This window comes from Enhydra lutris, unplaced genomic scaffold, assembly GCF_002288905.1.
Source record: "Enhydra lutris kenyoni isolate GAN:26980312 unplaced genomic scaffold, ASM228890v2 scaffoldscaffold1, whole genome shotgun sequence".
Taxonomy (NCBI): domain Eukaryota; kingdom Metazoa; phylum Chordata; class Mammalia; order Carnivora; family Mustelidae; genus Enhydra; species Enhydra lutris.
This window is the reverse complement of record NW_019154085.1, coordinates 75,863,383-75,890,400: the sequence shown is the minus strand read 5'-3', so window position 1 is coordinate 75,890,400 and position 27,018 is coordinate 75,863,383. Positions and strand designations below refer to the sequence as shown.

The 27,018-nt window shown below is 39.0% G+C and overlaps 1 protein-coding gene across 3 annotated transcripts in view; it reads left to right on the top strand.

Moving 5' to 3' along the window:
* The first annotated feature begins 14,227 nt into the window (after nucleotides 1-14,227).
* LOC111145224 (CWC22 spliceosome associated protein homolog) overlaps nucleotides 14,228-27,018 on the top strand; it is a 57,982-nt gene continuing 45,191 nt past the window's right edge. For 2 of the 3 annotated variants that reach the window (XM_022500005.1, XM_022499988.1), the window contains exon 1: nucleotides 14,228-14,260. The gene's annotated coding sequence lies outside the window, so the exon portion shown is untranslated. Of the gene's footprint in view, nucleotides 14,261-14,925; nucleotides 14,987-27,018 lie in introns of those variants that run through there. The other variant, XM_022499996.1, reaches the window with a different exon arrangement.

Sequence of the window (27,018 nt, the reverse complement as noted above, 5' to 3'; positions counted from 1 at the left end):
AACCATTTTGATTTGATATCTCCCCCACTTTTGTCTGCACTGAAAACATTAATTTAGAAACTGTGACACACTATAAAACGGTGGGGGTTTTTTGGATGGAGTCTTGCATAGATGAGATCAGATTTAAATCTGTGCCCGTTGTAGGCATGGCAGAAGATTTGTATTTGGGGAAAGACAGCTCCTTGGTAAAATAATATATTTTTATACCCCTTTAGGTTTAGCAAAGCAAAGGAGAAAATGGTAATGGAATCCATGAGACCATGAGAAAGGAATCTGCTCTATTTTCCTTGTGGCTGCGTGTTATCCCTGAAGAGATTATGATGATGTTGGCTGGTTTTTGCTTTTCCTTGAGAAACCTTGAGACAGAGCAAGTGGGGGACCTTCACTCCTGAGAGGGGAAAGCAAGAGTGAAGACACATCCATCTGGGGAAAATGAGTCAAGCCCAGAGCCACAGAGACAAAGGAGGGGAAAGGAAGGAGAAGGCCTACTAAGGAGGCTCTTTGGAAGGCAACTCTAGGAGAAATGGCACCCAATGTTTCAACTTAGGTTTCTTTTCCTGAATTGCATTATCATCTCTTGAATGCTTTAGTAAAGTTTTATAAAGTGCCAAAGCTGTGTGCTTTGGGTAATTAAGGGTTAGGAGCCATGTCTGTCTTTGGGGCAATAACTAGTCTGGTAAGAAAACTAGATGGAAGACGCATACGATGGTGATAAGCAGAAAAGCCTGAAGCAGTGATTTTGTGGGGAAAAGTGACCAACACTTTTCCAGCTAATAATAATAATACATGCATGTTTTTTAAGCCAGACACCTTTGAACTACTAGGTTCCAAGTATTTTCATAGATCATCTCATTCCATTCTCGCAATAACTATGTACATAATATTATTATTATTCCTGTTTTATAGATAGGAAAACTGAGGTACAGAGATACTAAGTAACTTGATCGGGATCGAACAGCTAGCAAGTCAGGTACAAAGACAGAGTCAAGGTACAAATTCTGGTGCTGTCTTAGGGCTGTAACCACTGTGATATTCTATCTCTTGGGACAGGTTTGTGAAATAAGGACCTACTCCCTGTGGATTTTCAGAAATCAGGAGGGAAATCTTCTAAGAGAACTGTATGGCAAATCAGGCCCTTCACAGAAGATCTCAAGTAGATGGGAAAAAAATCATTTTTCACAAAAATTCTCAAAGAGACAGAAAATTTGAAAGGAGAGAACCAAGTTCCTAAACTTCACATACATAATAATTCCTAGTTAGTGATCAAACGCACTCGTTAGTGATCAAACGCTAACCTAGTTAGCGATCAAATGTGGAGATGTCCTGTATTTCCTTTTATACCTAAACATCCCAATATATTGAACATTGACTTTTAAGCTGTCCAACCAGTTAGCATTTTTTCCTAGTACAGCTTTGAGTGTATGACAGAGTATCTGTAGTATTCTAATACAGTGTTCACTAATTTGCTAACTATAGATATATGACTTTAAAAATACTACAAGTGATATTAAATTTTAACTCAATATAAACCTCAACTTCAGGCAGTGAAATCCCCATTATTGCTTTTCCAGGGTATTTTCATTCTACTTAATCCAAGGATTATCAGACACATGCTGCAGGACTGAATGAGACTGTAGAGACTCTCCCTCTTCATTATTATAGTCTGGCCATTTTCCTTCACTGAATTGCTTATTCAGATGTCCACAATTTTTTTTACCAAATTCCTTATTCAAAAGACTTAGAAAAAAAGACCTTTTTAATATGCTATATATGATTTAAGCAGGAGAAAGCTCAGCCATCACCACTCTTCCTTCCTTGGACTTGCTCTTTCCCTATGATTTTTCCCATGTATCTGTTCTCCATCCCAAACTTTGTTTCTGTAAGGATCTAGACTTTTGGAAACCAGACCAGGAAGACCAGCAGGCCTGTAGCATCCCATTTTGTCATATCTTACTGCTCAGGAATGAGCCAAGAAAACCAACTGCTTCCATGGTAGAAAGGAAAAGGAAATCCCTAGGAGCAAGAAACTGTCAGTATTTCAAAATCATTATTCTGCATAAGGTACTTCACCTTTTTACATACATTATCATAGTTCATCCTTAAATAACCCTAATGTTGTTTATCGTGTTGTTTAATGTTACTATTATTATTTATGCTATTATTGGCATTATTTATCTATCCTCAATATTGCTATTATTTATCCTCATTTTATAGTGAAGGAAACTGAGACGTGGTAGTTTGGGCTACCTAGCTGCAGTGATAAGGCAGCCTCTGAGATGACCTCTGGACTTCACACCCTTAGGTCATCCCCTCCCACTGAGTTTCAGATGATCCAGCGACTTGATTCTAACCAAAGGAAGATGGTGAAAGTAATGAGATGTCACTTTTAAGATAAGTTGTGCCTTCTCTCACCCTTTCTCACTTGTTTGCTTTGATGGAAGCCAGCCACCATATTGTGAGCTGTCCTAGGGAGAGATCCTCATCAATGCCAGGGAGCTGATGCCACCAGTCAACAGCCAGTGGGAAGCTGAGGCCTGCCAACCACCACAGGAGTGAGCCTGGAAGGGATCCTCTCCCACATTGGGCCTTGAGTTGACTGAAGCTCTGGCCAACACCTTGACCACAGTCTTGTGAGAGGAGACCAAGCCAGAGGACCCAACTAAGCTGCACCCAACCCCTGTCTTGCAGAAAATGTGAGATAATAAATGTTGTTTTATGCACTAAGGCATAAGGCATAGTGTACTAAGGCACTAAGGCTTACTTCTAAGCCTTAAAGTAATGTATTATATGACAATAAATAACTAGGATAGCTGGTAAATTTAAACTCAGGTGATCTGGCTCTGGACATCAAGTTTTAGCCAGCATGCTCTTCTGCTCCCTAGGAATTGGGATTGGTTCTCTCAGCTTCTGTCACGGAGGCCACCATGTGCAGCCAGTCCCAGTATGTTCCCTCCTATCTCCCAAAGGCCCGAGCAGTGCCGAGGTGCCAGCACAGAGCACACACCACCCTCAACACCTTCTCTTGTACTAAAGAAAGATTCCTCTCCTTTTGCTTGAACTAAAAAGTCACTGGTGGGGTGCCTGGGTGGCTCAGTGGGTTAAAGCCTCTGCCTTCGGCTCAGGTCATGATCTCAGGGTCCTGGGATCGAGCCCCAAATCGGCCTCTCTGCACAGTGGGGAGCCTGCTTCCCCCACCCCCCAGCCTCTCTGCCTACTGTGATTTCTGTCAAATAAATAAATAAAAATCTTTATTAAAAATTATTTTTAAAAAAAGTCATTGGTAATGCCGGTTGGATTCTTGTATCCATTCTCATTACCATTTCAGTTATTTCCCTCCTATTCCCTACTTTCTCTTTTTTTACTGTTTTTCTGCTCCCTTTTTGCTCTTCTTCAGTCTAAGACCTTATTTTCCTCTTTATTTCTATGTTCTCCTGTAAACTCTCTTCTCCTGCTTCTATTTTCACTTACAGAAAAAGGCACTATTTGCCACCTGGAAACTTTACTGCTTGTTTGAAAAGAACAGCTTTCTGGAAACATCAACAGAAGGAAAAACACAGGTGGAGGGTGGGCTTGGGGGGATGGTGCAAGAGAACCCTCTTTAGTGTTTTAGTTTTAGTGTTGCCACCCGCCTCCTATATCAAAACATCCCTTAGGGCAGTTAAAATCTGCTGGCCACCCCAATTAAAGTGTTTTCAAAGAAACTGTCAGAAATAGTTCCAAGAGCACTTTTAACTTATTACATGTGGGTTGCATAAGCACTGGAAGCTTGTTAAAACATTCAAAATATGATATGAATTGAGTCATACAACAGCGGGGTCAAAGCTTTAGCTTTTCAGTGTGACTAACATGATTGTCTGGGACTCAGGCACCCTGGACAAAAACAGATGTTAAAGAAAATCAATTAAAGGATATCTTTTGCTCCTTCCAAGAACCTACATTGCTAACTTTAAAAATATGCCTGTAATTCCTTTGTATTTGGGTTAACTAAGCTTTTAAGCATAGCTGTAACAGGACTGCTCATATTACAAATCAGATATGGGAGGCAAAGGTAAATCTTTATTTGATTTAAACGCATTTTACCTTCCTCAAGAGCCCTACCCACTAGATTGTGTGGAAAGAAAAAACAATGTGCATAAAAACAAGCTGTTAAGCTGCTCCTCTGGATCCAAATGAAGAGTGAGATTTAAACAGCCCCTTTCCTATTTCTCATGATAACTCAAGGGTCATCCTGGGTAGGACAGTTCTGCTTAGAGCTTGGCAGACACTTACCACCCTCTCCCTCTCATCACCTCCTTCTACAAAATGCCAGTAGCAGCCCTTCTTGGCATGCTGACAATCTTAACCATCCTTACATACTTCCAAACCACCACCATCTGGGTCAGTAAAGGGAGGGTCTGCCCTCCCTTTAAAAAATAACAAATCTAAGTAATGCTCAGATATTTGGGTAAATTACTTAGTGTACGAGACCCTTAACTCCCCCACCTCCTCCCCAAGATGGCATCTGGGCTTTACACAAAAAGGAGTTAGCCAGGACCCTTAAATCAGTGTAGTGTTCCCAGGTCCTCATGTCTCCAAGACAACGTTCATTACTCAGCTGGCTGGCCTCCATAGTTAAAGTCAACAGCTAGTGTCATTCCTGAGCTGGTCTCCATATAGAGTCAACCCTTGTTGATACATGATTAAAGGAGAATTATTCTCAAATGTAACACTTCAAGTATGACCCTGTTGCACAATTGATTTGTCCAATCATACCATGGTACAAGGGAGGAAATATTCTTATTGATCCTATGTAAAAAAATCACATTGCTGTGAAAGTAAAGAGACTCAGTAAAAATATTTGTTTCTCAATTCTTAGAAGTCAGTGAGCATCAGATCCCAAAGGCAGAGTCTATTGAAGATTTGAAATGGCTTTTAAAAAAAAAAAGAAAGAAAGAAAGGACTCTCTCCTATGTGTATGAGAAATACATTAATACCAAAAATATTCTGAATAAAATAATATTCTGAATAAATTATCACATTAAAATTTTCCTCATTAATTTATTAAGTCCACTGTAATTAGTATTTATTTTAGGGGCATCTGGGTGACTCAGTAGGTTAAGTGTCTGCCTTTGGCTCAGGTCGCAATCTTGGGGCCCTGAGATGGAGGCCTGTTGGACTCCCTTGCTCAGGAGGGAGTCTGCTGCTTCTCCCTCTTCCTCTGACCCTCTTTCTGCTTATGTGCACTCTCTCAAATTAATAAAATCTTGCTAAAAAATACTTACTTTACTCTGTTTTGGATCAAGCAATTAGCTTTGATAAATTGCATCATCGCCTTTTGGACAGAAAAGAGTCTTGCAAATTCTGACTTGGTCTATGGGTACAGACTGAAAGTTTCCTAAGCAATGTTACCTTGGAAGATTGTACCCAAGTCTCTATTCTTTGAACTGGCCATAGTTCAGAGTACTGACTGCAGTCTCTTTCCACGGGGCCCTGAAACTGTCTCTTCTTAAAAACATAATCACTAGCTTGTTTCCTAAACTGAATCTCAGGCAAGCTCCAAAGGGAAGCAGATACCTGTTTAACGACGAGGCTGAATTGTTATAGACAACTGATTAGAGTACCAGCAAAATCAGAATGAAGCACAGTAAAATTTTGTATTGTCTATTTTGTAAGGGTTTAATCAATGTTTCCCATGAACTAAGAACCTATTGTGGACAATAAAGGCAGTGAGAAATTTCCAAGGCCTTCCCTTAAAATCTGCCACCTGTGAGATTTTTACATAAACTTATTCCAGGGAAGGCTGAGCTCTCTTCTGCTCTGACAATTCTTCCCATCCAATTATTACAAGAGTAATACAGAACATACCAAACAAACCTAATAACATCTAGCATCTTTCCAGTGGTACCGGTTGTGTAAGATATAGAAATGCAGCATTCAGACATTCACATCCCTCTTCAAGAAAAGACTTGTGGCATCCAACTATTAACTCCTTCAGTTGGCTTCTGCTTTTGAGCTCAGGTCATGGTCCCTAGCTAATGGCCAAGCAAGATGTGTCACATGGTTCTAGAGTTTCACCCAATGCAAGACTCTTCTTCTTTTTTTTTTTTTTAAGATTTTATTTATTTATTTGTCAGAGAGGGAGAAAGAGAGCAAAAGCAGGGGGAGCAGCAGGCAGAGGGAGGAGCCGGCTCCCCACTGAGCAAGGACCCTAATGTGGGACTCAATCCCAGGACCCTGGAATCATGACCTGAGCTGAAGGCAGATGCTTAACCGATTGAGCCACCCAGGCATCCCTGCAAGTCTATTCTATTAAGCAATCTTCACTCTAGACCTCTCTGTTGAGGTTTCAGACACCTCGTCAGATCTGCATCATAGTACTGTTGACTCTTCCCACTCAAACCTATTTCCTGTCTTCTTCCTTTCTCAGGTGTTACTATCACATAAACCATTTATATGCCTGTCTTCATCTCAGTGTCAACTTCTCAGAAGACCTAAATGACACCAGTGGTACCAAGAATGACCAAAAAAAAAAGCAAGTGGTAAGTTGGAATTTTGAGACTATATCCCTAACTGCCTAACTGGCAAAGATGAGCCCATTCCAGATGATATGTGCAGCACAATTAGTCTTTGGCACAGTACCATAGCACAACTGCTAAGCATAACACTAGATAGGAAGAGTTTATTGATTTGGGGGTACTTTCTTGGAATACAGGATTGAACTCTCTGGAAAGGATCCAAGGGGACAGGGCAAATTCACTGGTAGGGTGACTCCCAGACACCTGGAGAAAGCAATGACTTGTCTTGAGTAAAAAATGAAATACCTAAATTGTCACAGCTGACCCCAGAGAAAGGAAATAAAAAGCCCAGTCAAGTGGGTATGGGAGAGTGAACATAGGAGGCCAGAAAACCTACCAGAAAAGTATTTTCCACAGGAGGGAATGGAGAACATATCATTCCACAAGGCGAACAGGAATGTGCTAGCTACAGGGATATTAGTGTCATGAGGATGTCCACTGCTGGCTCCTCTTTACAGGTAAGAGCTGACAACAGAAAAGGCTGTCTTGCCATGTATGAAAAAAACCAAAGATAGCATGATCCTCAATAGTGAAATACTAAGAGCTTTTCCCATAAGATCAGAAACAATACAAGGATATCCACTCTCAAAACCTTTATGCACCATAGTACTAAAGTCCTAGCCACAGGAATCAGACAACAAAAAGAAATAAAAGGCATCCAAATTGGTAAGGTAGAAGTAAAACTTTCAATATGTGCAAATGACATGATACTATATATGGAAACCCCTAAAATCTCCACCAAAAATCTACTAAAACTGGTAAATAAGTTCAATAAGGTTGCAGGATACAAAATCAATGTACAGAAATCCATTGCATTTCTCTACACTAATAATAAAATAGCAAAAGCAGAAATTAAGAGAACAATCTCATTTACAATTACACCAAAAATAACAAAATACCTAGGAATAAACTGAACCAATGAGGTGAAATGTATATACTCTGAAAACTACAAGACATTGAAGAAGACACAAAAAGATGGAAGACCATTCCATGCTCTTGGATCAGAAGAATAAACATTGTTAAAATGTCTATACTGCCTAAAGCAATCTATACTTTTAATGCCATTCCAATCAAAATTCCACCAGTATTTTTCAAAGAGCTGGAGCAAATAATCCTAAAATTTGTATGGAATCAGAAGAGACCCCGAATTGCTAAGGAAATGTTGAAAAACAAAAATAAAACTGGCGGCATCATGTTACCTGATTTCAAGCTTTACTACAAAGCTGTGATCGCCAAGACAGCATGGTACTGGCATAAAAACAGACACATAGACCAGTAGAACAGAGTAGAGAGACCAGATGTGGACCCTCAACTCTATGGTCAAATAATCTTCGACAAAGCAGGAAAAAATATACAGTGGGAAAAAGACAGTCTCTTCAATAAATGGTGCTGGGAAAATTGGATAGCTATATGTAGAAGAATGTAACTTGACCATTCTCTTACACTGTACACAAAGATAAACTCGAAATGGATAAAAGACCTCAACGTGAGACAGGAATCCATCAGAATCCTAGAGGAGAACATAGGCAGTAACCTCTTCGATATCAGCCACAGTAACTTCTTTCAAGATATGTCTCCAAAGGCAAAGGAAACAAAAGCGAAGATGAACTTTTGGGACTTCATCAAGATCAAAAGCTTCTGCACAGCAAAGGAAACAGTCAACAAAACAAAGAGGCAACCCACGGAATGGGAGAAGGTATTTGCAAATGACAGTACAGACAAAAGGTTGATATCCAGGATCTATAAAGAACTTCTCAAACTCAACACACACAAAACAGATAATCATATAAAAAAATGGGCAGAAGATATGACAGACACTTCTCCAATGAAGACATACAAATGGCTATCAGACACACGAAAAAATGTTCATCATCATTAGCCATCAGGGAGATTCAAATCAAAACCACATTGAGATACCACCTTATACAAGTTAGAATGGCCAAAATTAGCAAGACAGGAAACAACATGTGTTGGAGAGGATGTGGAGAAAGGGGAACCTTCCTACACTCTTGGTGGGAATGCAAGTTGGTGCAGCCACTTTGGAGAACAGTGTGGAGATTCCTCAAGAAATTAAAAATAGAGCTTCCCTATGACCCTGCAATTGCACTACTGGGTATTTACCCCAAAGATACAGATGTAGTGAAAAGAAGGGCCATCTGTACCCCAATGTTTATAGCAGCAATGGCCACGGTCGCCAAACTGTGGAAAGAACCAAGATGCCCTTTGACGGATGAATGGATAAGGAAGATGTGGTCCATATACACTATGGAGTATTATGCCTCCATCAGAAAGGATGAATACCCAATTTTTGTAGCAACATGGACGGGATTGGAAGAGATTATGCTGAGTGAAATAAGTCAAGCAGAGAGAGTCAATTACCATATGGTTTCACTTATTTGTGGAGCATAACAACTAACATGGAGGACATGGAGAGATGGAGAGGAGAAGGGAGTTGAGGGAAATTGGAAGGGGAGGTGAACCATGAGAGACTATGGACTCTGAAAAACAATCTGAGGGTTTTGAAGGGTGGGAGGTGGGAGGTTGGGGTAGCCAGTTGGTGGGTATTAAGGAGGGCACATATTGCATGGAGCACTGGGTGTGGTGCAAAAACAATGAATTCTGTTACGCTGAAAAGAAATTTTAAAAAAAGACATTGATGAAAGACATGTAAAACAACACAAATGGAAAGGCATTCCATGTTCATGGACTAGTAGTACAAATATTGTTAAAATATCCATACTACCCAACAATGTAATCCTTATCAAAATACCAACAACATTTTCATAGAACCAGAATAAATAACCCTAAAATTTGTATGGAACCACAGAAGACCCCAAATAGCCAAAGCAATATTAAAAAAGAAGAAAAAAACCGAAGGTATTACAATTCTAAATTTCAAGATGTACTACAAAGTTGTAGTAATCAAAACAGTATGGTACTGTTACAAAAACACACAAAGAGCAATAGAACAGAATAGAGGTCCCAAAAATAAACTCACAATTGTATGGTCAATTAATCTTTCACAAAGAAGGCAAGAATATGCAATGGGAAAAAAGACAGTCTCTTCAACAAATGCTATAGGGAAAACTGGATAGCTACACATAAGAGAATGAAACTGGACCACTTTCTTATACCATACACAAAAATAAACTCAAAATGGATTAAGGATCTAAATGTGAGACCTGAAACCATGAAAATCCTACAAGACAGCACAGGCAGTAATATATCTGACATCGTCCATAGCAACATTTTTCTAGATATGTCTCCTTAGGCAGTGGAAACAAAAGCAAAAATAAACTATTGGGATTACAACAAAATAAAAAGCTTCTGTACAGCAAAGGAAACAACCAACAAATCTAAAAGACAACCTACTAATTGGAGGAAGATATTTGCAAATGACATATCCAATAAAGGGTTAGTATCCAAAATATATAAAGAATTTATACAACTCAACACCATAAAGACAAATAATCTCATCAAAAATGGGTAGAAGACAGGAACAGAAATTTCTAAGTAAAACACAAATTGCTGCCTCTTGTATCCCCTACAAGAAAGAGAAAAGCACAGTGTCTAAGAGGGTGCTTTGAGTTCTGTAAGCAACATACTTCATGTCTAGGAATATTTTTGGGGCCTTCATGCCAAGTGACATAAAAACCTGCCAGCCTTACAATCTGGCAAAAGAGCTCTACAGCAGGTCTGAAGTGATGGCACAAGGAGCCTTGACACTTGTGGTGTAGGATCTGGCACACTATAGGGTGTTAAGAGTTGCCACTTTTAGAAAAAGACCCATTGTGGAGTTTATAGAAATCATAGTAGGAGAATCCCAGTTCAGGAGCCCAGAGTTCTTAAAAAAAATTAGATCTCAGCATGCTACTGGGAAAAAAAAGGGAATGTTTGACCATGGGACACTAAATGATACAAAATGAAATTTGTGTTGTTGAACCCATCATGTCATAAATTCTGGAAGGTCCCACCATAATTCATCATAAGATGAAAGTATTCTATTTGGGATGGAGTGCAAGAAGATGAGAAGGCACAAACAATTCACATCAACAGACAGTACAGACCTTGATGTCACCCTTCAGTTGCATCAACACCCCTCTCTCAGCTTGCACTGATGGCTGTATTGGGTAGGGATGGTGTCTTGAACAACAAGCTGAAGAAAGAAAATGGCTGAACTTAGCTTACAGCTGAACTGGCTGAGTCTGTGGATGAAACCTGAAACTGGACAGCAGCTACAGCATAGCCTCTCTCTAAAATTGCCTTGAAGACAGCAGTGGGACAAGCTTCCTAATAGGTAGAGCTTCAGAGGGTGCAACTGGTAATCCACTTGTATGAGAAGGAAAAGTGGCTTGATGTCAGAATATAAATAGATTAACAGGAAATGGCAAAAAGCTTGGCTGGCTGGTGTGAGGTCTTAAAAGAAAGAGATTTTAAAAATTGCAGACAAAGCGATCTTAAAGGGCTACGTGTATGTGGATATGAGTACTGTTGTGGGTCAAAAGTGTGAAGATATTTTGAACACACATCAATATCCACAAGAAAGCATACATTATGGAATAAGCACTAAACAACCAAGTAAACAAAATTACTCATCTAGGTGATGTTAGCCTGTCTTTGCTCATGGCCACTCCAGTGATGGCACAATAGACAATTGAGTGAAATGGTCAGGGTGCCAAAAATGGAGTCTATGCATGGAGCCCATGAGCATGAAGCCCATTTACCATAGCTGACCTACCTACTGCCTCATTTGCACATTCTGCCAGCAAAAGAACACAATGTTGAGCTTCTAATATGTTTTCACTCCTTTAGGAGATGAACTAGCAGTTCCATGGCAAGTTGACCACGTTGGAAACTTTCATCCTGGAAGGGGAAGCAGTTCCAACCCATGGGAATAGATTAGCTATATTGGGTATGAGTTTGCACTTCATACCCACCAATCTTTATCCAGCACCACTATTTGGGAACTTATACAATGCCGGATTCACCGACATGGAATACAATACAATATAGCATCCAACCAGGTAATCACTTCATAGTAAAGGTAGTGTAGGAGGGTGCCTGTTACCATGGGTTCCACTAGTTATATCCAGAAGTTGGAGGCCTAAGAACACTGCTGAGGGTAAAGTTCAACACCTAACAGGAGACAATACAAGGAAGAGGTGCTGTTCCCCAGGATGCAGGAGACTCTGATATGGGTTAAAGTCCCCAGTAGGAACAATACATGGGTCTACACGACAAGGGATTAAAACGGGATTAGCCCCATTTACCGTCATTCCCACTGACCCATTCCTGCAATTCTGCACTTTGTGGAATTAGAGGTCCTAGTCCCCAAAGAGGTTATATTCTTGTCAGAGGACACAGCAAGATGAAATAAGCTTCCACATCTGCTGCATGGGCACTCTGAACTTCCAGCGTTCAGAGACAAATAGGCAAAAAGAGGACTCAACACCCTGGTAGGAGAAGTTAACACTGATCAGGAGGAGAATGTAGGCTTGATGTTACATAACAGGAACAGGTAAGAAGATGTGTGGCACACAGGTGATCCACTTGGGCATCTCTTAATGCTACCTTGCCCAATAGCGACTATAAATAGGCAAGTACAGCAACACCTGCATGAGAAGACAATTATTAATAGGGGCTCAAATTTCTCAGGAACTAGGGTTTTCACACCACTAGTTAAACTACTGAGACCAGCAGAACTGGTAGCTGAGAGGGAGAGGAATTTAGAATGAATAGTGGAGGAGAAAGGTTCAGCAGCGGCTCAAGGCCACCGGCAAAGATGGGGACTGTAGTTTGTTCTACTAACTTTTCTGAGTTTCTCTTCAGGAAGAGAGGCCACTGGAACCCCGGAGGAATTACTAAGTGTATATACAGAGTGGATCTGAATGATGCAAGCAGTGGACTGTGACAGTCGAAAAGAGATACTCTGCTCAGATACCTTTCCAAGAAAAAACTCTGCTAGGAGTGTGGTTAGGTGACAGATTTCAACTGTTAACACTTCCAAGCACATCTCAGGGTTGTTGTTTTTGTTTTTGTTTTGTTTTTTTTTCACATCTCAGGTTTTGAATCGAGGCCACATTTTTCTTAAGGGGGCTCCAGCCAATGACTGAGCAAGAATGTGTTATGAGAGCTGAGCCATTTTATCACAGTGGAGGACTCTTCATCTTTGCTCTGGAGTTACCCGTGCCCAATTCCATTTCCTCCCTTTTCCTTTTACCATCTGACATTCTGAACCCTATATCACAGTTTGCTTCCTGAAGCAAATTCTGAAAGGACAAACTTGTCTTTTCCAGCTCCATCTAACTCCCCTAGCTTCAACTCTAACTTTCTTACATCTATTGATAATTGAAGGGGTGGTATTGTGCTTTTTATTCAGATACAGATACAAATGTTTATCAGATTCAGCTCCTGTTCCCTGTGTTGGTACAACTGAAATCTATTCACTTAAATATTTAAAGACACAAAAATGTGCTTTAACTATGGTCAAATGTTAAATATGAAAAAGAATAGATAATACTGTTATGTAGTAGGAATTAAGTCACCTACAACAAGTGTATCAACTAATTCAATTCTTGAAAGTATTCTATGGGGTAGGTACTAATTTTTTTCCCTACCTAACAGAAAATGGGCACACAGTGTTGCCCAAGAAAAATCATCCAGGATTACCTCAATAGAAAGAGTTAAACATAAGTAGGCCCGCTCCAGTGTCTTTATCTGTAATTGCTATACTCTTCTGCCTCAAAGAAAGGGTCAGTAACGTAAGTTCTGTAAAATTCTAATAGAGAAATGTTCGGAGAAACCAGGCCTGATGTATAGAATGTTAAGTAACATAAAGATACAGTTGCTATAGCAAAAGATAATTTTTAAAACAGTAAGAAATAGTTAGGCTTTGATTTTGTTACTACTGTAAAGACTAAGAAAACTATTTCACTAATTACCTCTGATCTCTGCACCGTCTGCTATTTCCAAGTTGGCCAGCCAGTCTCCTTACCCTCAGGATGTCTTGCCAGCTGGTACCTTAAACTCAAACAGAGGCATCATCCTCTCTACAAAATTAGCTTCTCCTCATTACTTCACTTTGTTTGTGGTCCAATATTCTCCCATTCCCGTAGGCTTGAAATCTTGGATCGTTAAAGACACTTAACGCTTCTGACATTTTCGCTTATATAGATTCTTCATATAACTACTGAAAAGAGTCTGAAAAAGGTGTCTGTTATTCTTAAGATTTTCACGGAAAAGTGACTAGAAAGGTCTATTTTTTGCCAACGGTAAAGAACTAGCTTTAGAGTAAATTTTGCCAGAACCTCATCACTACCAATCTTCAAAGAAGCCGCCGGGATGTCCCCGGCTCCTACCAAGAACTACAATTCCCGCCCTACATTGCGATCTTCACAGCCTGGGGGGGGGGGGGAAATTACAATTGTGACGTCATTTCCGCCCTCCCAGGCGGCGAATGCCGGACTTTGTAGTTTGAGTTAACTTCTCTTTTGTGGCAGTCTTGGAAAGAGAAAATTAAGGCCAGACCAGCTGCTCTAAATTTGGTATTACGAAAGGGCATTTAAAGTAAGTTAATAGGATAACGTTTTAAAGTGAATTTAGCGTCAGGTTTTTAATGTATTTCACGTACCGCCTTCCTCGTACTGCCGGGCCGGGAAGGGGAAGTGACGTGAATCCGGTGTAATGGCGGCGCGGTGTAGCTCCAGGTAATTACCGAACTCTAGAATCGCTTCAGGCAGCCAACCGAAGTGGGGTTGGCGGGTTGCCGGTACGGGTGGGAATTTAAAGTGGACCAGGAGTGGGTGCCGCGTGGCTGGGACCGCCGTCGGCAGCGCCAGGGTATGCGTGGCTTTCCTCTAGGCGCCCGGGGCCCGCGAGGCCGAGGTGTGTGAGCCGGTCGGGCGGAGGAGTCTGAGCGGGTGGGAAGTGCGAGCGTGAACTCCGTCCCTGACTGCGCGGTTCCTGGTGAGGTTCCTGCGGCTGTCTCTCCGCGGTGTCTTTATTGCGGAAGTCCAGCGCTGCGCTGGGCCTCTTGTCTTGTCGGCGCGGATTACTTAGAGCTTCTCCAGTCGTTTGGAAATCCCAAGGCCCCTTTTTTAGTGTCCGGGCTCCAGGCGGTGGGAGTGGGATTAATGAACTGTAGTTAATTAGAAAATAGCGGAAGTTCCGCTCTTATGCCCCTTTCTAGCGTAATATACCTGTACAGCTTCTTTAGAATTTCATTAGTCGTTTCTTTTCCATTCATTTGCCCCATGAAGGTGCTTTCTAGTATTTAGTCTTGGGGCTTTTCGTTCCTTTTTAAATGAGCTCTCTGCCGTCTTTTAATCCTTCCATAAATTGATCTATTTCCAGTAAGGTGATACTCCCCAAGTTGGGTCTCCAGTGTGTCCAGCCATCGAGCTTTGGATCTTTCTATACACTTGTACATGTCGGTAGTGGTTCATTTCGCTGAGTCTAACTGCAGTAACCACTTTACTTATTTTGACTTAATCCTCACAAAGACTTTTTGAGATTGAGAAGGAAAAACTTTGAGAAAGAAAAACTTTGAGAAAGAATATTCCAGATGCAAGAAATAAGTGGTGATTGAAAGCATAGTAAGAGTTCCCTTTACATTTTTAGGTGTCCCACAGACTGACAATAGCAGATAGAAAAAACGAGCAGATTTGTCCTTCAGAAAACTAGTTAACCTACCTCCTCCTTCTCCTATTTAAGCTTGTTTTAGGATTGCCTGTGAACTTGGGAGTTAACCTCAATTATGATCCTACTATAGAAAAGCGAATTTAGAATTGGCATTGAAAATGTGACTTCGTTCGCAGAAGCGTTGTGACAAGCATCATCTGTAGGAGAAGGAGACCTACTTGGGTTGATGCTGGATGATGGACTAGGAAGCCAAGACTCCAGTCTTGATTCAGCCCTTACTAGGTCTCTCACTTGGGGCACCTTACCTAACATCTCTAGTCTCAGCTTCTTCATCTGAAAAATGTGAATAATAATAATATCTAACTTAGTGAGTTGTTTTGAGGATAAAGGAAAATGATGTGTATAAGGCACTGTGCACAGTGCTTGACATAATGTAGCTATTATTATTACTACTGTAACTACTACTGTAATATAGTTGATGAGTTCTCTTGCCTCACTTCTTGTCCTTTGGTTTTGAACGTTGCCCTTCCACTTTTAAGTGCCCATGCTGCTTTCATGGAGCATTTCCCACCTCATTTGGCTGGGGTCTGGTTAACTGTTCTCCCTGATGATTGTACATTGCCAGTTGGTATACATTAACGTCTTGTACCTGACACCATCTAAGAGCGCACACATTTATAATGTTTGTGCCCTAACTTAAACATTATCTTCTGTTTGTTACCCACTTGTATCTAGAGAATGAATTTTGTACTACCTGATATGTCCCTAACTTGATATAAGTTATCGCTAGCCTAGAGCTAGTTTAAGAAAGAGTTAGTTATTTGCAATATGCTGATCCTACTGATGACTCTGTGGGCTTCCTTGTGGCATTTCTCTACCATCTAAACTTTGAAAATTTTAGCATGGGAAGGTGATAAAACAAAAAGGCCTCTGGCATGTTAGTTTCAGCAAATTTCTGGACTAACTAAATGTGTAGCCTAAATATTTTATCCGTGTATACATTTCCCAAGTGGACACTGGAAGAGATAATTCATTGCCTATAAGAAAGTGCAAATTTTCAAAGCATTTTCTTCAAAAATAATACATCAGGAGAGGAAGTGATGGATTAAAGCAAGCCTTTGCTATTTGTAGCCAAGTTAGTAAGTCTTTTCCCAGAGAACAGATACCAAAAAGATAGCATAAGCTGCCTTGGTCTGGAGACATTAGGGCTCCTGTGATTATAGAAGCTAATGGGAGCAAAATTATACAAAGAGCCCAAATGTCCACTGAGTGATGAATGGATAAAGAGGATGTATTATATATATTATATTGTGGTATATATATTACTCAGCCATCAAAAGGGATGAAACTTGGCATTTGCAATGACATGGGTGGAGCTAGAGTGCGTTATACTAAGCAAAATAAGTCAGAGAGGGACACCTGAGTGGCTCAGTTGGTTAAGCCTGTGCCTTCAGCTCAGGTCATGATCCCAAAGTCCTGGGATCAAGTCCCACCTTGGGTTCCTTGCTCAGCAGGGAGCCTACTTCTCCCTCTGCCTCTCCCCACTGCTTCTGCTCTCTCCCTCTCTCTCTCTCTCTCTCTCTCACAAATAAATAAAATCTTTTAAAAAAAAGACAAATACCATATGATTTCACTCATATGTAGTATTTAAGAAACAAAACAGGAACATAGGGGAAGGAAGGTAAAATTATATAAGACAAAAACAGAGAGGGAGGCATAGTTAAGAGACTGTTAACTATAGAAAAAAACTGAGGGTTGGTAGAGGGGAGGTGGGCAGGATAATGGGCCAAATAGGTGATGAGCATTAAGGAGGACACTTGTAATGAGCACTGGGTGTTATATGTAAGTGATAAATCACTGAATTCTACTTTTGAAACAAATACTACGCTGTATGTTAACTAACTTGAATTTAAATAAAAACTTGGAGATAAAAAATAAAATAAAACTCATCTTGAGGGAGAAATGAGGGAGGAAGAAACTCAGTGAAGATTCATATTTTTCTTAACTTTGGGCCTAATTCAAATGAATCAGGATAGACAGAGTTCAGCTCTTCCAGGTGAAAAGTCACCCTGTGACTCCTTCCCTCAATTATTTTATCAAGACAGTTTTATTCTAGATTTGGTGACAGTTGCCTCAGTAATGGAATGTAGTGCTTTGTATCTGGGGGCTACTTCATAAATTTCTCAGTGGAGGCCACCACTTCCAGGTTTTCTTTAAAAACTTAGATTGTGTTGACTAAGTGGCCCTTTAATTAATAATCAGGCCACTTTCAAAGCTGTGCTGTGAGTGTTGGCAGAATATCAGCCAAGCAGGCAAGCAGAGGAACACATTTTTGGGGACAAGGAATAAAGGGGCATGAATGTTTGAAGGCATGAAGTATATTCAGTAATAGACATGGTTTAGTAAGTTGAAGTAACTGTATGTTCAGGGTCAGATTTCCTCTTGCAATGCGTTTAAAGGAACTGGTTTTTGTTTTTGTTTTTCGTTTTTTTGTTTTTTGTTTTTTGTTTTCATCTCAATAGGGAAGTTTATTCAGGGAGCTCTCCAGGTTAACATGGAGTGAAGACAAGGGATAATGCCTGATAATAGTGCTATCTTGATGCAGTTGATGGCAAACATTTTGGGGGTTCCTCGAAATCAGGGTTGATAGGTAAGACAAGTCTGCTGGGGTATTCTTTGGTAAAGCATTTGTCAAAATATCATTATAGGGAGTTCTGTGTAGGAAGAAATAGGGATAATCATTAGAAGTCTACATGCCCTCCCCCCATATTTAATTTTAGAATTGGAACCTATTAAGTGGCAAGCACAGTCCTAGGTTCTCGATACACAGTAGTGACCGAGAACCTCAGAATCTAGGGATCTCATACAAGGTCTTTTCATGCTTTAGCTTTTTGAATCTCATGTTCCATCTCATTTCTGCTCAGTTTTCTGTATATACTCTGTACTCTGCTCAAACAGCTGAGAATCCCCTAAACTCTTTTATGTCTGGAGTCTTTACACATGCTGATTTTTCCCCTTTCCATATGGGAAGTGACCTTTCTTCTCCCCAACCCGTGCTCCTACTTGTTCTTCAGGTTTCAGCTTCTAGAACCACTTCTTTCTGTATGCCCTAGATCCACTTGGTTGCACTTCCTCTTTTCCAGAAGTACTATGTCTATAACATTGCTACAGCACTTGGACTTTTCTTCTCTGCCTGAGGATAGGAACTTTCATCTCTTAGACATCAGTACCTTGTGTGCACTGTAATGTGTGTATCTCCTCACTATTCACAGACACTGCCTTTAATCTCTATTCTTGATTTCAAAGAATAGGGGATAAAGTAAAAAACTAGAAAGAAAAAGACCATGACCATACTGCTCTTTCTCTTAACCTTATATGTTCTTATTTTTTTCTGTAAGTACTTTACTGTACAACTTCTCAAGGTGTCAGTTTTCACTCCATTCTCATCATTTTTGTAGTCCTCTTTACCTGTTTGTGTTGTACAAAGTTTCTCAATTTTTATGACCTCACGGAAGAGTCTCTTCTGCACAAACTCGAACTTTAACACACAGTGAACAAGGAAGCATTCAGTGGCTAAAAAGAAACACTAGAGCTATTTCTTGACTACAAGTCTGTTCCTTTACTGTTAAGTGGTGAGGGTTACAGTATAGATTTGAAATTTAAGGTTTTGTCTCTTTTTTGTATTGCTGAAAATTGATGTAAACTTAGTTTAGTCACTAGACCAAGAAAACCCAGGATGATAATATTTGTTCAGTGAATGAAGATGCTGGAGTTAGTGAGGAAAGTTAAATCCTGTTGCCATGCAGTTGAATTGTGAACCAAGGGATATATGGGCAAGATGAGGTGGGCTTTGGAGAATATAAATACAAGTGACTGAGGGTGCTGTAGGTGCAGAGAGCTCCCTTAGGATTTGTTTTTATTCAATAATTAGAGGAGTGCTACTGAACAATAATTATATGTAGAAATAGATTGTTGATAATTGGTCCATTGAGACAGAGTTTCCATTTAAAAGCTTAAAAGGTAACTTGAAAAGCATGAAATAATATTGAATATATTGTGGTGGAATGTGCTTTTAATTTAAGGACAAGGTTTCCCTGTGGGCAGCTTTGCAGATATTTAAAGGAAACTTTTGTCCTGTATGGGTGAAATATAATGGAAATGGACAAGTTTGATGTATACATAAATAATTAATATTTTAGAAGCAAGTTGGAAAAGTTCTTATAACCTAGACATAAAGAAGACCTTGTGAGAAATGTTACTGGAAAGGTCAAAAAAAAATTGCCTTCCTCTGAAATGAGATTAAGGTTGTCTAATTATGGAAGCGTTTGAAACCGAGCCTTCCCCATATCTTCTTCTGTATACAGTAGCAGAGAGAATGAGGAGGGGGAGTAGATTTGATTTTTTGTCCTATTTATAAACTTGAAGGTAGAAATATTAAGATTTGGTACTAATTGGGAGGAAAGAAAAGGAAATTGTCACTTAGCTGACTTTGTAGGTAGTATCTTAGAGGAAGAGAGGTGGTTTGAGGAGAAGAGGAAATGATGATTACCAAAACTTCCCTAGTTCTGAGGGCCTTTGAGGCGTCCACATGGATTGATTCTTTTTTTCTATAGACATTTGGACATAAAGGTTTGGACCTCTGTAGAGAAGATGAGGCAAAAGTAAAAGTCATTCTTGTAAATGTTAGTTGAAAGTGTGAGGATGGAGATAGTCTTCCAGACACAATATGGAGAAAGAAAAGATAAAGACTATTCATTTGTTCATTTAACAAATATAGATTGAGGGCTTTCTGTATTAGGAAAATGGAAATGAGCAAAACAGTCAAAATGCATAAACAAAGATTAAACTCTACAGGATAGTAAATGTTAGAGGGGTAGACAGAGAAGAGAGACAAGGAAAACCAGATAAATGTGGTCTTTTCAAGAAGAGAGATTTAGCAGTACCAGTTGCTAGACCAGTGTCAGGTAAAAGAAGGAAGTGGCCCCTGGATTTAGCAACAGGAAAGTCATTGTATAACTTTAATAAGTACTATGGAGTAGTGGGAGTGGAAAAGCAAACTGTGGAGTGTAAAAGGGGTTAATGGAAGGTTAAGAATTATAGGCATCAAGTGCAGACACATCTGTCAAAATAAATATTAATAAAAATTTGACTCTGTAGGAAAAGAGAGAATGGAACTTGAGAGGGAACAGGATAAAGGAATTTTGCCCCACAGATGTCATAATTTAGATTTAAATGAATCAGTAAAGAAGTTCAGTATGTAGAATTTTTCTTGAAAACCAACTAAATTGGAAAATAAAGAAAAAGCCGATAGAAATTTTGAAACAAAAAAATTGACAAATTCCTGTTCTTAAAGAACCTACATTCTGGTGAAAAGGAGTACATTAGAGAATATTCCTATGTATCAACAAAAGAATTTTTTTTTTTTAAATAAGTAGCATGCTGAAATGGTCATCTCACTTTTTGATTTATTTGGTTAAGTACAGACCATTTTGTGCCAACTTCATGATACTGGGAAATGAATGAAGGATAATAACTCCTCATTTTATAATGAATAATTTTAGTATGGCTGTTGGTATCACTGAGTTCATTAAAATGTTAAGAAATTCTATATTTCTCTACACAGAGTCAGAAACTAATCTAGGTCTTTTATATTTTGTCCATTCCTATATAAAGAAAAACAGTAATGCAGGTTAAAAACAGTCTATACAACTTTCATCCCTGTATTTGAACATGGGAATCTTCAGTCATTCAAATGGTTCTGAGTCAAAAAGCACACCTGATTTATTCATTGACAAGGAAGCAAACAACAGAGAGTACAGGTCTCCCAATTATTTATAATTCTTGGAGCCAGAACTGTTTTGACATTCAGAGTTTTTCAGATTTTAAAGAAATATAATGCACATATATTTATGAAGTAATCACTCTTTTGGGATCCAAGGTAACATCTTCTAATCAAACACATTAGTATTTCTGGGAAGAGTCACCTTAAGTCTCAGGTTGGTACCAGATGAGTTTCCCTTGAGCTTAAGAAAAATCTTTGGAAGTTGTGCTGACCATAGCATAATGTATAGAGTTGTTAAGTCTATATGTTATACACCTGAAACTAATAGAACATTGTGTGTCAACTATACTTCTATTTTAAAAAGGATAAAGAAAAACCTTTGTGTTTTCAGAGCTTTTCAGATTTTATAATTGCAGGTAAGGGATTGTTACTTGTACCTGGTGACTTTTTCTCAAAATGATAATAGTGTTTGGGGGCTTTTATTGAAATTGTAGAACTATGCTGAATTAAATCACAAAATCATTTTTCCTTATGTGACATATTATGGGGCATATTTCTCACTAATATGTACACATTTTTAAAAATAACAAGAAAAAACAGTAGGAAAGCTTTTTTTTTGTTTTTTTTTTTTTATTTTATTTATTTATTTGACAGAGATAGATCACAAGTAGGCAGAGAGGCAGGCAGAGAGAGAGAGAGAGAGAGAGGGAAGCAGGCTCCCTGCTGAGCAGAGAGCCCGATACGGGACTTGATCCTAGGACCCTGAAATCATGACCTGAGCCAAAGGCAGCGGCTTAACCCACTGAGCCACCCAGGTGCCCCAGGAAAGCTGTTTTCTTAAACAAAAGATTTTTTTGTTCAATACAGATATGTAAAGACCATAGCAATCTTGTCATAGTTATGACATATATAAGTTAAGAAATGTGGCCAACCTGTTTTTCATATCTGTTGCCTGGGAAGGAAAATCACCATGTGGAAGGGCCAGGGGCTTGGGTCCTATTTGGGGATTTTCTTGAGGATCCCATTATCACCTCCCACCCCCATTCAGTTTTGCGTTTAGAACATATTCAAACTAGTTTTTCTTTTGAATACTGTTTAATATTATCACTTTCCCAGTTGAACAACTAAGTTGGGTCTGTTTGTTTGTTTTTTTTAACTCTGTTACAATGGTTCAAGTTTGCCAAGTGTGCTGCTATGTAGAATGCCTGAGAGCAAACTAAAGGGAATCTACTTTGTTGACTCCCTTTTAATTTTTGATAGTAAGTTACAGCAAGTTCCTTTAACATTGGTTGAGGACACCTAAGGGCCAATGGTAAGAGTACTCAACCAAAGTCATTGAGAAACCAGTGCATTTCAACCATTAGTTGAGTATGAATTTTTGAGATAATTGCAAAATTTACAATTTCACAGTTTGCAGTTAACAGCCTAAAGTGCATCCTACAATTGTTATTAAATATTTTGCTTTCTGATGCTTGTTGAACTGATAGGAAAATTATTTCTAAACTTCATCTCCTTATTATAAAATACCCTCCTTGTTCAGGGGAGCAGGTGTGGTTTTGCTGAGTTGCTTACTTGTGACAGGAGAGAGAAATTTAATAATTCATCATAAAATCCACACAGTGATACTAGGAAGATCAGTGAGAGCTATAAACTCTAGATAATTTGCTCTCATTGCTGGAATTTCCAATTAGTCTGAGTATCAAGCATGCACATGTTGAACTCTCAGAATTTCCCTATGAGCATATTCTGTATAAATCTGGACGATGATAGGACTTTATGCATTTTGTGTTAGAACTGTAGTAGCAGTCTACTTTATAATAATGTCAATTTCACAGTTACATTTTGGGACATGGAAATCTAACAGATTGTGTTTGATTGCCAGAAAATTACTTGCTGATGATGGGCGAAGGGTAGAAAGGGAGAGACGATACACACTGATCAGAAAGAAAACTCACCAAGTTTAGATAAGTAAGGTAATTTGAAATAAAATACACAGAAGATTGCTGTGTGTATATATGTTTAGGTAAGTTGAGAAGAGAAGCCAGGTTTCAGAACCAAGGAAAATGTTAAATTTTGCACAATAGAGTTAAGTGACTTACTTGCTTAAAGAGTGAATTCTAGCTATGTTGATTAAATAAAGGGAATCTTTAACATATTATTTCATATGTTTAAAAAGAAGTAGATAGGGCCTTATATTAATATCAATACCTTTGCTCTCTGGAACTTTGGGCAAATGGATCAGTTTAGGATAGGAAAATTTTCTATATCTGTTTACATTGTGTAGTTTACCAATTTGGTGTCAGTATATTAATGTTACCATTTTCTTTTTTTTTTTTCTTTAAAGATTTTATTTATTTGACAGAGAGAGAGATCACAAGTAGGCAGAGCAGCAGGCAGAGGGGGAAGCAGGCTCCCTGCTGAGCAGAGAGCCCGATGCTGGGCTTGATCCCAAGACCCAGGATCATGACCTGAGCCAAAGGCAGAGGCTTTAACCCACTGAGCCACCCAGGTGCCCCATTGTTACCATTTTCATTGGGTTGCAATATCAGATGGTTTTGGCATCAGAAAAACCTTTTGGTTTTTAGCTCTGCCATTTACTAGCTATAATTGACTTGGACACGTTGTTTTAAATCTTCCAATCTCAGTTCTCCCATTGAAGAATGAGGTTAAGGGGCACCTGGGTGGCTCAGTGGGTTAAAGCCTCTGCCTTCAGCTCAGGTCATGATCTTGGGGTCCTGGGATCGAGCCCCACATGGGGCTCTCTGCTCAGCAGGGAACCTGCTTCCCCTCTCTCTCTCTGCCTATCTCTCTGCCTACTTGTGATCTCTGTCAATAAATAAAATCTTAAAAAAAAAAAAAATAGAGGGGCGCCTGGGTGGCTCAGTGGGTTAAAGCCTCTGCCTTCGGCTCAGGTCATGATCCCAGGGTCCTGGGATCGAGCCCCGCATGGGGCTCTCTGCTCCACAGGAGCCTGCTTCCTCCCCTCTCTCTCTGCCTGCCTCTCTGCCTACTTGTGATCTCTGTCTGTCAAATAAATAAATAAATAAATCTTTAAAAAAAAAATAGAAAAATGAGGTTAAAAAATAAACAAAGCAAGATAATTGTGAAGATTGAGTAAGAAGATACAAATGAAATGCTTAGTGTTGTATCTTTGTGGCTGCAGTAATTTATCATTCTTTATTATTGCTGTTATCTTAATATAAATTATACATTTCAGAATTCTAAAATGGGAAGTATATGTACTTAATTGGTTAATCTCCGGATATCTCAGGAATCTTATTGTAATGTGCTCTATAGTGTCAATGGTAAATTAGTTTGTTGAAGAGCTGCTGTATACATTGACAGCTCTCCTATTGGCTGGTTTTGAACAGTAATGGTTAGCCTACATTCACCAGTGCACATCAGCTTTGGGACACCAACCATTTTAGTATTTTTAATTGACTTTTGTATCATTGGAACACGTTTATATAGTTGAGGAAAATACTTAAAAAAATTTTTTTAATGTATTTGTATTAGAGAGCCCCCATGCGTGAGAGTGGGGGAGGGGCAGAGAGAGAGAATCTTTAAGCCAGACACCCCCTGAGCATGGAGCCTGATGTGGGGCTTCATCTTACAACCCATGAGATCACAACCTGAGCCAAAACCAAGAGCCAGATGTTTAACTAACTGAGCTATCCAGGCACTCCAGAAAATACTTTTTTAAAAGTTCGCATATTATTGGCATTAGAGCTGAAAGTATCTCCATTATCAACTTGGGCACAGTATTTAGGTAGCAGGTGATTTTAAAATGAGTCTTATTTCAGGTACATACTAAGATAAGTCCTCACAAATAGAAAATATGTAATAAGGATTTAAATAATGCCAAGAGTCCATATCCAACCCTATCTTTTCTTCCCCAAAAAACCATGATGTGAATATACTAATTTCAGCAAGTTCACAATCGAGTTGGATTAGAAAGTGTTCATCCTTTATGCAGAAATAAGAACTTCAGCTCATCCTCCATTTTAAAAGGAAAGTTGGGTAGAATTTATTAGTCCTTTGAGTTAGTACTGAGTTCAAGTTAGTAACATGGGTTCTACTATATAAATATATATAAATATATCCCATTTTAGAGAAGGGAAATTGTTCAACTCGGGATCTAAACAAAGGCCGCACATTACATTAACTCTGTTAAGTCTCTTTTGTTCTGTAATAACTATCCTGCTTTTTTTCCTTCTTTTTCTTCTTTTGTCCCCCTCGCATTGAATTGTTTGAGAAACTGGGTCATTTGTCATATATGTTAAAGCTCATCAGTGAGTAATCACCAATAACATACCTAATTAATAATCAAAGTCAAATTTATTAATTTGATGCAGCAAGGGAGACAACAAACATACTCTGAGGGACCATGGAGTACCTCAAAAAGGGGGCTTAAGAAGGGTACTTACACACCTTGTGAGAGTAGAGGTAGTTATCAGAAAGTCCTGTGGACAATGAGTTACTGATTAATTTATGTGATAATATTAGAATATTAGAGAGTGGAATCCTCCATGGAAGTATAATACAGAATCAGTTTTATAAGGACTTAGTCATTGATTATCCTGGATATAAGAACAAATTAAGGACACTGACAATTCTCCAGGCTTTTAATTTGTCCATAAAGTATTTTTAGGCAGAAATTGTAAACTAATGAGTTGCTAGAACAGTAGATGGTCGTATCTTTAGAACATGCAGGTTCTTGAATACATTTCGCGATCTTACTTTGGAACGGATGGATCTAAAGTAACTAGAAATAAGAACTTGACCATAGCTAATCCATGATAAGTATATTGTTACTTAAACTGGCATATTTCTGATTTGCAAATTAGTGGAATCCATTTTACAAGTAGTGATTTACATTTCTTTTGTTAGTTCTCTCTTCATAGCTGTCATCAGGGTTATTTTGAAATTTTATTAGTACCCCTGTTTACTCAGCCTAAGCTGCAGAATAGACCATTATCTTCTGGAAATGCAATCAGTCCATATCTACACTGTTTTTCAGTGGGTCATGATCATGTATCAGGTTTGTGATTGTCATAATATCTCTGGTGGCAGATTTTCTTGCTGTTTGTGTTAAATGATCATTTGACGTTCTGGTGGCTGCACTGCATTTAAGACTCTGGAGATTCCACATTGGTGATTGCAACATAGGCCAACTATACCGGGATTATTATATTATCCCTTATTTTCCAAAATCTGAACCTTTTAGAAAATAACCAAGTGACTTTTCCTGTAAATTGTATATGAGTTATTTTGCTTTGTCAGTATCCGAAGAATTAACACCAAATCTGGAGATTGTCAAGGACAAGGATCTTGAAGTACCATGATAAAAAGGCCTAAAAGTCTAGTAATCATTTAGAAATATGTTGTCCAGTATGTAAAACTCTTACAAAAATGATTTTCTCAAATCCACTGGGCACATTTGAAGTGCTCAATAGCCACATGTGGCCAGTAGCTGTTGTGTTAATGAAGTGGTGACTGACGGTGTAGAATATGAATTTTCCATCAATGCAGAAAGTTCCATTGTACAGATTTAGAAGCATCAACCAGCAGAGAGGGAAAAAAAATGAATAAAGAAGAGGACAAAACCCAAAAATATGCAAAGAAATAGCATTGCTAGTGTCAGAGGAGGGAGAGCCTTATTCTGATAGCCTTAGGCAGTAGCAGTTTTCAGTGTTCTCTGCTTCGGAACCCAAAAAGTCCTGGAAATCCGTGACGGGTGATGTGTGGTGGTGATCACAGCAGCAGTGTCCATCAGGTTATTTCCTGTAAATAGTGAACAGTACTGAGTAGAGTCTTTCACTCAGATTTCTTTTAATGTTCTTTCTGCATAATTCAATTCTTAATGTTAGTTTATAGAAGTATTTAGGTGACTGTAGGGAAGCAGAAACTCCTGTGGACAATAAGTAACTGAGTAATTTGTCTGATAATATTAGGATATAAGAGAGTGGAATCCTCCATGGAGGTAAAATATAGTATCAATCTTATAAAGACTTAGCACTGATTATCCTAGACATAAGAAAA